At 37.9% G+C, this 10184-nt stretch overlaps 1 non-coding gene across 1 annotated transcript; it reads right to left on the reverse strand.

The window, feature by feature from the left end:
* Positions 1–5172: 5172 nt before the first annotated feature.
* Positions 5173–5276, reverse strand: LOC114927114 (small nucleolar RNA R71). The gene has a single exon (XR_003817512.1). It is a non-coding gene; the product is annotated as a small nucleolar RNA R71 (small nucleolar RNA).
* Between the last annotated feature and the right edge of the window lie 4908 nt (positions 5277–10184).

A 10184-nucleotide genomic window follows, 5' to 3' on the forward strand; every position in this document is an offset into this window, starting at 1 on the left:
AGTTGAATTTTGGTTGTTGGATTTGAATATTGTATGAGTATAATTGTTGATCTGAGGTAGACTTATTGTGGTGATTATTATGAAGATGAGGAAGGGTGAGTTGAATTGAAAAAAATGCAAGTTTGGACCCAAAAAGGGTGACAAAGTCCGAGTTTTAGAGGAGATGCTGCCAAAACTTTATAAAAATTAGAGAGTTTGTTTATATGATTATTTAAAAAGATTTAGATTCAAAGGTTATATGGTTTGATTTTGAGTTATTAAGAAAATGAGTATGTTTTAAGTTTGATTCATTTAGAAAAGAATGAATTATGTTTTGAAATGGAACTATTGATGGATGGAATGGGAGGTGTGACAATGAAGGATAAGGATTGAATATGATTGATGTATGATGATGAATGAGATGTGAGATTGAGAATGACGTGGATGTTGATGAATTATAATTGATTTATTTATATGGCTTATGAATTTGAATGATCTGAGATACGAGATTCCCTGGATTAAGTGCCGTGGCTTGCCACCACGTGTACCAGGTTGAAAACTCGATACTCTGTTGACCCTACGACGTAAGTGTGACCGGACACTATACAAATTGTCGGGAATGTTACCCCCATTGAGCAATATTGATTATTTGAGAAAAAGTTATGCATAGACTCTTGGGGATGCACGTCGGGGGACAGTCTAAGTACAATTCAGACTTGTTGGGTTGGCTGGATAACCGACAGATGAGCCTCATCAGTCATAGGATAGGCATGCATCATATGCATATTACTTGAATTATCTGCTTGTGCTTTATTTGAGTGTGCCTATATGTACTTGCCATGTTAAATGTGTATTTGTTACCTGTAGTAACTGTAACCTTCTTGTGCTTGCCTTTATCTGTCTTTTTGTCTGTGAAAATACATGATGGAGTTGGAGGTATGGAGGAATGGCAGTATGGGACTTAGATTTAAGGTTAAGTTAAGTTAGGTTTAAATATTCTTAGAAAACCACCTTTTATGGCTTCTGTTTAATACTTCAAGCTCTATAATCTGAGTGTCGGCGTTCTAGGATTGCCTTAGGCATTCCCATGACCTTATATATTATGTGTGTGGCACCTTTACCATACTGAGAACCTCCGGTTCTCATTCCATACTATATTGTTGTTTTTCAGATGCAGGTCGAGAGGTATCTCGTTAGGCGTCTAGACTCTTGAAGCGGAGTGGTTACTGGGTTATTTTGTTATGCTATGATGTATATATATATGTACTTAGCTTTCTCTCCACATAACTTATTCTTTTTTATCCTCCTAGAGGTGTATCGAGAGGCAGGATTTTGTTTATGTACATTTGGGTTTTGGATATGTATATATATGTATATATGTGTGTATATTCTCTAGCCAGTCCTGACTTCGCAAGCTGAGTCAGGAGCTCGTTATTTTGTATCTTTGACTCTCTGTTCCGGTTTTGGGTTACTGATGAGCGGATAATTTATACGCTTTTTGGCATTGTTTTTAGGTAGTTTTTAGTAAGTTCAAGCAACTTTTAGGGATGTTTTCATTAGTTTTTATGTTAAATTCACATTTCTGGACTTTACTATGAGTTTGTGTGTTTTTCTGTGATTTCAGGTAATTTCTGGCTGAAATTGAGGGACTTGAGCAAAACTCTGAAAAAGGCTGACAAAAGGACTGCTGATGCTATTGGAATCTGACCTCCCTGCACTCGAAATGGATTTTCTGGAGCTACAGAACTCCAATTGGCACGCTCTCAACGGCGTTGGAAAGTAGACATCCAGATCTTTCCAGAAAAATATAATAGTCCATACTTTATTCGGAAATTGATGACGTAACTTGGCGTTGAACGCCAAGTACATGCTGCTGTCTGGAGTTAAACGCCAAAAATACGTCATGATCCGGAGTTGAACGCCCAAAACACGTTATAACTTGGAGTTCAACTCCTAGAAAAGCCTCAGCTCGTGGATAGATCAATCTCAGCCCAAGCATACACCAAGTGGGCCCCGGAAGTGGATTTATGCATCAATTACTTACTCATGTAAACCCTAGTAGCTAGTCAAGTATAAATAGGATAAGTTACTATTGTATTAGACATCTTTTGACAGTTTAATATTTTGACTTTGTAGTCTTTGATCATTCGGTCTCTTGATCATTCAGGGGGCTGGCCATTCGGCCATGCCTGAACCTTTCACTTATGTATTTTCAACAGTGGAGTTTCTGCACACCATAGATTAAGGGTGTGGAGCTCTGCTGTACCTCAAGTTTCAATACAATTACTATTACTTTCTATTCAATTCTCTTTTATTCTTATTCCAAGATATACGTTGCACTTCAACTTGATGAATGTGATGATCTGTGACGCTCATCATCATTCTCACCTATGAACGCGCGTGATTGACAACCACATTCGTTCTACTTTAGGCCGGGCGCATATCTCTTAGATTCCCCAACAGAATCTTCGTGGTATAAGCTAGATAGATGGCGGCATTCATGAGGGTCCGGAAAGTCTAAACCTTGTCTATGGTATTCCGAGTAGGATTCTGGGATTGAATGACTGTGACGAGCTTCAAACTCCTGAAGGCTGGGCGTGATGACAAGTGCAAAAGAATCAAGGGATTTTATTCCAACCTGATTGAGAACCGACAGATGATTAGCCGTGCTGTGACAGAGCATAGGACCATTTTCACTGAGAGGATGAGATGTAACCATTGACAACGGTGATGCCCTACATACAGCTTGCCATGGAAAGGAGTAAGAAGGATTGGATGAATGTAATAAGAAAGTAGAGATTCAAGAGGAGCACAGCATCTCCATACGCCTATCTGAAATTTCCATTATTGATTTACATAAGTATTTCTATCCCTTTTTATTTTCTATCTATTATTAATTTTCGAAACCCAAAACCTTTTAATCTGCCTAACTGAGATTTACAAGGTAACCATAGCTTGCTTCATACCAACAATCTCTGTGGGATCGACCCTTACTCACGTAAGGTATTACTTGGATGACCCAGTACACTTGCTGGTTAAGTTGAACGGAGTTGTGTCCACACATAGCCAAGAGCCACAATAATGATTCCATACAACAACAAAGAATACTACATTGATGTGATCACAATTTCGTCCACCAAGTTTTTGGCGCCGTTGTCGGGGATTGTTCGAGTATGGACAACTAACGGTTCATCTTGTTGCTCAGATTAGGTAATTTTCTTTTCAAAAATCTTTTTCAAAATTTTTCTTTTCTTTTTCGTTTTTCCAAACTTTATTTTCGAAAAAAAATTAATAAAAATCCAAAAAAATTAATAAAATCATAAAAATCAAAAATATTTTGTGTTCCTGTTTGAGTCTTGAGTCAATTTTTAAGTTTGGTATCAATTGCATGTTTTTTTAAAAAAAAATTTCTTGCATTTTTCGAAAATTCCATGCATTCATAGTGTTCTTCATGATCTTCAAGTTGTTCTTGATAAGTCTTCTTGTTTGATCTTGATGTTTTCTTATTTTGTGTTGTTTGTTGTTTTTCATATGCATTTTTCGTTTGTTAGAGTCCATGCATTAAAGATTTCTAAGTTTGGTGTCTTGCATATTTTCTTTGCATCAAAAATTTTTCAAAATTATGTTCTTGATGTTCATCATGATCTTCAAAGTGTTCTTGGTGTTCATCTTGACATTCATAGTGTTCTTGCATGCATCATGTGTTTTGATCCAAAATTTTCATGTTTTGGGTCATGTTTGTGTTTTTCTCTCACCTCATTAAAAATTCAAAAATCAAAAAAAAAATATATCTTTTCCTTTTTCTCTCCAAATTTTTGAAATTTTGGGTTGACTTGGTCAAAAATTTTTAAAATTAGTTATTTCTTACAAGTCAAGTCAAATTTTCAATTTTAAAAATCTTATCTTTTCAAAATCTTTTTCAAAAATTATATCTCTTTCATTTTTTTTATTTTTCGAAAATTTCAAAAATCTTCTTCAAATTATTTTCAAAATCTTTTCTTATCTTTTACATCATATTTTCGAAAATTAGCTAACAATTAATGTGATTGGTTCAAAAATTTGAAGTTTGTTATTTTCTTGTTAAGAAAGGTTCAATCTTTAAGTTCTAGAATCTTATCTTGTAGTTTCTTGTTAGTTAAGTCATTTTAAAAATTAAATCTTTTTATCTTTTTTCTTATCTTTTTCAAAAATTTTATCTTTTTCAAAATTTGATTTCAAAATATCTTATCTAACCTCTTATCTTCTTATCTTTTCAAATTTGATTTTAATATCTTTTTCAACTAACTCTTTGACTTTTTGTTTGTTTCTTATCTTTTTCAAAACCACCTAACTACTTTTCCCTCTCTGATTTTCGAAAATATCTCATCTCCTTTTCAAAAATTCTTTTTTTTAATTTTAATTTTAATTTTAATCTTATCTTATTTCTAATTTTCGAAAATTACTAACCCTTTTTCAAAATTATTTTTTGAAATATCCCCTATCTTTTCTTATTCTATTTAATTATTAAATTACTAACACTTCTCTTCACCTCTCTCCATCTAAATATCCGAATCCCCTCTTCTACATTCTTCTCCCCTTTCTTTTTCTACTAACATAAAGGAATCTTTATACTGTGACATAGAGGATTCCTCTTCTTTTCTTATTTTCTTCTCTTTCATATGAGCAGGAACAAGGATAAAGGAACTCTTGTTGAAATTGATCCAGAACCTGAAAGGACTCTGAAGAGAAAATTAAGAGAAGCTAAGTTACAACAATCTAAAGGTAACCTTTCAGAAATATTAGAACAAGAGAAGGAGATGGCAGCCGAAAAATAATAATAATGCAAGGAGCATGCTTGGTGACTTCACAAAGCCAACGTCCAAGTTTGATGGAAGAAGCATCTCCATTCCTGCCATTGGAGCCAATAACTTCTAGCTGAAACCTCAGCTAGTTGCCTTAATGCAACAAAACTGCAAGTTTTATGGACTTCCATCTGAAGATCCTTATCAGTTTTTAACTGAGTTCTTGCAGATCTGTGAGACTGTAAAGACGAATGGAGTTGATCCTGAAGTCTACAGACTCATGCTTTTCCCTTTTGCTGTAAGAGACAGAGCTAGAATATGGTTGGATTCACAACCCAAGGATAGCCTGGACTCTTGGGATAAGCTGGTCACTGCCTTCTTGGATAAATTCTTTCCTCCTCAAAAGCTGAGCAAGCTGAGAGTGGATGTTCAAACCTTTAAACAAAAAGATGGTGAATCCCTCTATGAAGCTTGGGAAAGATACAAGCAGCTGACCAAAAGATGTCCATCTGACATGTTTTCATAATGGACCATATTAGATATATTCTATTATGGTCTATCTGAATTTTCGAAAATGTCATTGGACCATTCTGCATGTGGATCTATTCACCTAAAGAAAACGCCTGAAGAGGCTCAAGAACTCATTGATATGGTTGCAAACAACCAATTCATGTACACTTCTGAGAGGAATTCCGTGAATAATGGGATACCTCAAAAGAAAGGAGTTCTTAAAATTGATGCTCTGAATGCCATATTGGCTCAAAACAAAGTGTTGACTCAACAGGTCAACATGATCTCTCAAAGTCTGAATGGATGGCAACATGCATCCAACAGTACTAAAGAGGCAGCTTCTGAAGAAGCTTATGATCCTGAGAACCCTACCATGGCAGAGGTTAATTACATGGGTGAACCTTATGGAAACACCTATAACTCATTATGGAGAAATCATCCAAATTTCTCATAGAAGGATCAACAAAAGCCTCAACAAGGCTTTAACAATGGTGGACGTAATAGGCTGAGCAATAGCAATCCATATCCATCATCTTCTCAGCAACAGACAGAGAATTCTGAACAAAACACTTCTAACTTAGCCAATCTAGTCTCTGATCTGTCAAAGGCCACTTTCAGTTTCATGAATGAAACAAGATCCTCCATCAGAAATCTGGAGGCACAAATGGGCCAGCTGAGTAAGAAAGTCATTGAAACTCCTCCCAGTATTCTCCCAAGCAATACAGAAGAGAATCCAAAAGGAGAGTGCAAGGCCATTGATATAATCAATATGGCCGAATGCACAAGGGAGGAGGAGGACGAAAATCCTAGTGAGAAAGACCTCCTGGGACGTCCTTCAAGCAAGAAGGAATTTCCTATTAAGGATCCAAAGGAATCTAAGGCTCATACAGAGACCATAGAGATTCCATTAAATCTCCTTCTGCCATTCATGAGCTCTGAAGACTATTCTTCCTCTGAAGAGGATGAAGATGTGACTGGAGAGCAAGTTGCTCAATATTTAGGAGCTATCATGAAGCTGAATGCCAAGTTGTTTGGTAATGAGACTTGGGAAAGTGAACCTCCCTTGCTCATTAATGAACTAGATACCTGGATTCAGCAAACTCTACCTCAAAAGAAACAAGATCCTGGCAAGTTCTTAATACCTTGTACCATAGGCACCATGACCTTTGAAAAGGCTCTATGTGATCTGGGGTCAGGGATAAATCTTATGCCACTCTCTGTAATGGAGAAGCTGGGGATCATTGAGGTACAACCTGCCTTGTTCTCATTACAATTGGCAGACAAATCATTGAGACAAGCTTATGGAATAGTGGAGGACGTGTTAGTAAAGGTTGAAGGCCTTTACATCCTTGCTGATTTCATAATCTTAGACACTAGGAAGGAAGAGGATGAATGCATCATCCTTAGAAGGCCTTTCCTAGCTACAGCAGGAGCTGTGATAGATGTCAACAGATGAACTAGTCCTTCAATTGAATGGGGACTACCTTGTGTTTAAGGCACATGGCCATCCCTCTGTGATAAAAGAGAGTAAGCATGAAGAGCTTCTCTCAGTTCAGAGTCAAGAAGAGCCCCCACAGTCAAACTCTAAGTTTGGTGTTGTGAGGCCACAACCAAACTCTAAGTTTGGTGTTAAGATCCCATATCCAAACTCTAAGTTTGGTGTTGGGACTATACAACATTGACCTGATCACCTTGAGGCTCCATGAGAGCCACTGTCAAGCTATTGACATTAAAGAAGCGCTTGTTGGGAGGCAACCCAATTTTATTTATCTAATTTTTATTTTATTGTTATTTTGTGTTTTATTAGGTACATGATCATGAGGAGTCACGAAAAAAAATATAAAAATTAAAAACAGAATCAAAAAATAGCAAAAGAAAAATCACACACTGGAAGAAGCACAGACTGGCGTTCAACGCCAGTAAGGAGCATCTGGCTGGCGTTCAACGCCAGAACAGAGCATCAACCTGGCGCTGAACGCCAGAAACAAGCAACATTCTGGCGCTGAACGCCAGGAATGTGCCTAAGAGGAAAAGCTGGCGCTGAACGCCAGTAACAAGCATCAAACTGGCGTTCAACGCCAGAAACATGCTTTACATGGGCGTTGAACGCCCAGAATGTGCACCACACGGCGTTTAAACGCCAGAATGGTGTGCAAAGGCAATTTACATGCCTATTTGGTGCAGGGATGGAATTCCTTGACACCTTAGGATCTGTGGACCCCACAGGATCACCTCAGGATCTGTGGACCCCACAAGATCCCCACCTACTATATTCCCACCTTACCTCCTAATCCTATTTTGTGATGAGTATTCCCCATGTCACACTTCCCAACACTCTTCACCAATCACCTCAATTCCTCTTCCCAACCACCCCCTTCACCACTCACATCCATCCACTCTTCCCCATAAACCCCACCTACCTTCAAAATTCAAAAACATTTTCCACCCATTCCCACCCTATATGGCCGAAACTTCACTCTCCCCTTTCCCTATATATACCCTTCCTTTCTACTTCATTTTCACACAACACAACCCCCTCTTCTATACCTTGGCCGAACCTACCTTTCTCCCTCTCTACCATATTCTCTTCTTTTTCTTCTTCTCTTCTTTCTTCTATTGCTCGAGGGCGAGCAATATTTTAAGTTTGGTGTGGTAAAAGCACAAGCTTTTTGTTTTTCCATTACCATCAATGGCACCTAAGGCCGGAGAATCCTCTAGAAAAGGAAAAGGGAAGACAAAAGCTTCCACCTCCGAGTCATGGGAGATGGAAAGATTCATCTCCAAGAGCCATCAAGACCACTTCTATGATGTTGTGGCAAAGAAGAAGGTGATCCCTAAGGTCCCTTTCAAGCTCAAGAAAAATGAGTACCCGGAGATCCGACATGAAATCCGAAGAAGAGGTTGGGAAGTCCTAACCAACCCCATGCAACAAGTCGGAATCTTAATGGTTTAAGAGTTCTATGCCAATGCATGGATTACTAGGAACCATGATCAAAGTATGAACCCGAATCCAAAGAATTATCTCACAATGGTTCGGGGGAAATACTTAGATTTTAGTCCGAAAAATGTGAGGTTGGCATTCCACTTGCCCATGATGCAAGGAGATGAACGCCCCTACACTAGAAGGGTCAACTTTAAGCAAAGGTTGGACCAAGTCCTTATGGACATATGTGTGGAAGGAGCTCAACGGAAGAGAGACTCCAAAGGTAAGCCAGTTCAATTAAGAAGACTGGACCTCAAGCCTGTGGCTAGAGGATGGTTGGAGTTCATTCAACGCTCCATCATTCCTACTAGCAACCGATCTGAAGTTACTGTGGATCGGGCCATCATGATTCATAGCATCATGATTAGAGAGGAAGTAGAAGTTCATGAGGTCATCTCCAATGAAATCTACAAAATAGCCGACAAGGCCTCCACCATGGCACGGCTAGCTTTTCCTCACCTTATTTGCCATCTATGTTACTCAGCTGGAGTTATCATAGAAGGAGACATCTCCATTGAAGAGGATAAGCCCATCACCAAGAAGAGGATGGAGCAAGCAAGAGAGACCCTTCACGGTTCTCAAGAGATGCATGAGGAAGCTCATCATCAAGAAATCCCTGAGATGCCTCAAGGGATGTACTTTCCTCCCAACAACTATTGGGAACAACTCAACACTTCCTTAGAAGATTTGAGCCACAATGTGGAACAATTAAGGGTGGAACATCATGAGCACTCCATCATTCTCCATGAAATAAGAGAAGATCAAAGAGCAATGAGGGAGGAGCAACAAAGGCAAGGAAGGGACATAGAAGAGCTTAAGGACATTGTTGGTCCTTCAAGAATAAGACACCAATAAAGGTGGATTCATTCCTTGTTCTTATTTCTTTCTGCTTTTTGGTTTTTATGTTGTGTTTGTCTATGTTTTGTGTCTTTACTTAATGATCATTAGTATGTAGTAACCATGTCTTAAGGCTATGAATAAAATCCATTAATCCTTCACCTCTCTTAAATGAAAAATGTTTTAATTCAAAAGAACAAGAAGTACATGAATTTCGAATTTATCCTTGAATTTAGTTTAATTATATTGATGTGGTGACAATACTTTTTATTTTCTGAATGAATGCTTGAACAGTGCATATTTTTGAACTTGTTATTTATGAATGTTAAAACTGTTGGCTCTTGAAAGAATGATGAACAAAGAGAAATGTTATTGATGATCTGAAAAATCATGAAATTGATTCTTGAAGCAAGAAAAAGCAGTGAAAAAGCAAAAGCTTGTGCGAAAAAAAAAAGTGGCGAAAAAAATAGAAAGAAAAAGAAAAAGCAAGCAGAAAAAGCCAATAGCCCTTAAAACCAAAAGGCAAGGGTAAAAAGGATCCAAGGCTTTGAGCATCAATGGATAGGAGGGCCCAAGGAAATAAAATCCAGGCCTAAGCGGCTAAATCAAGCTGTCCCTAACCATGTGCTTGTGTCATGAAGGTCCAAGTGAAAAGCTTGAGACTGAGTGGTTAAAGTCGTGATCCAAAGCAAAAAGAGTGTGCTTAAGAGCTCTGGACACCTCTAACTGGGGATTCTAGCAAAGCTGAGTCACAATCTGAAAAGGTTCACCCAGTCATGTGTCTGTGGCATTTATGTATCCGGTGGTAATACTGGAAAACAAAATGCTTAGGGCCACGGCCAAGACTCATAAGTAGCTGTGTTCAAGAATCAACATGCTTAACTAGGAAAGTCAATAACACTATCCGAAATTCTAAGTTCCTAGAGAAGCCAATCATTCTAAACTTCAAAGGAAAAAGTAAGATGCCAAAACTGTTCAGAAGCAAAAAGCTACAAGTCTTGCTCATCTAATTATAATTAATATTCATTGATATTCTGGAATTTATAGTATATTCTCTTCTTTTTATCCTAATTGAGTTTCAGTTGCTTGGGGAC

Source organism: Arachis hypogaea, unplaced genomic scaffold, assembly GCF_003086295.3.
Source record: "Arachis hypogaea cultivar Tifrunner unplaced genomic scaffold, arahy.Tifrunner.gnm2.J5K5 arahy.Tifrunner.gnm2.scaffold_37, whole genome shotgun sequence".
Taxonomy (NCBI): domain Eukaryota; kingdom Viridiplantae; phylum Streptophyta; class Magnoliopsida; order Fabales; family Fabaceae; genus Arachis; species Arachis hypogaea.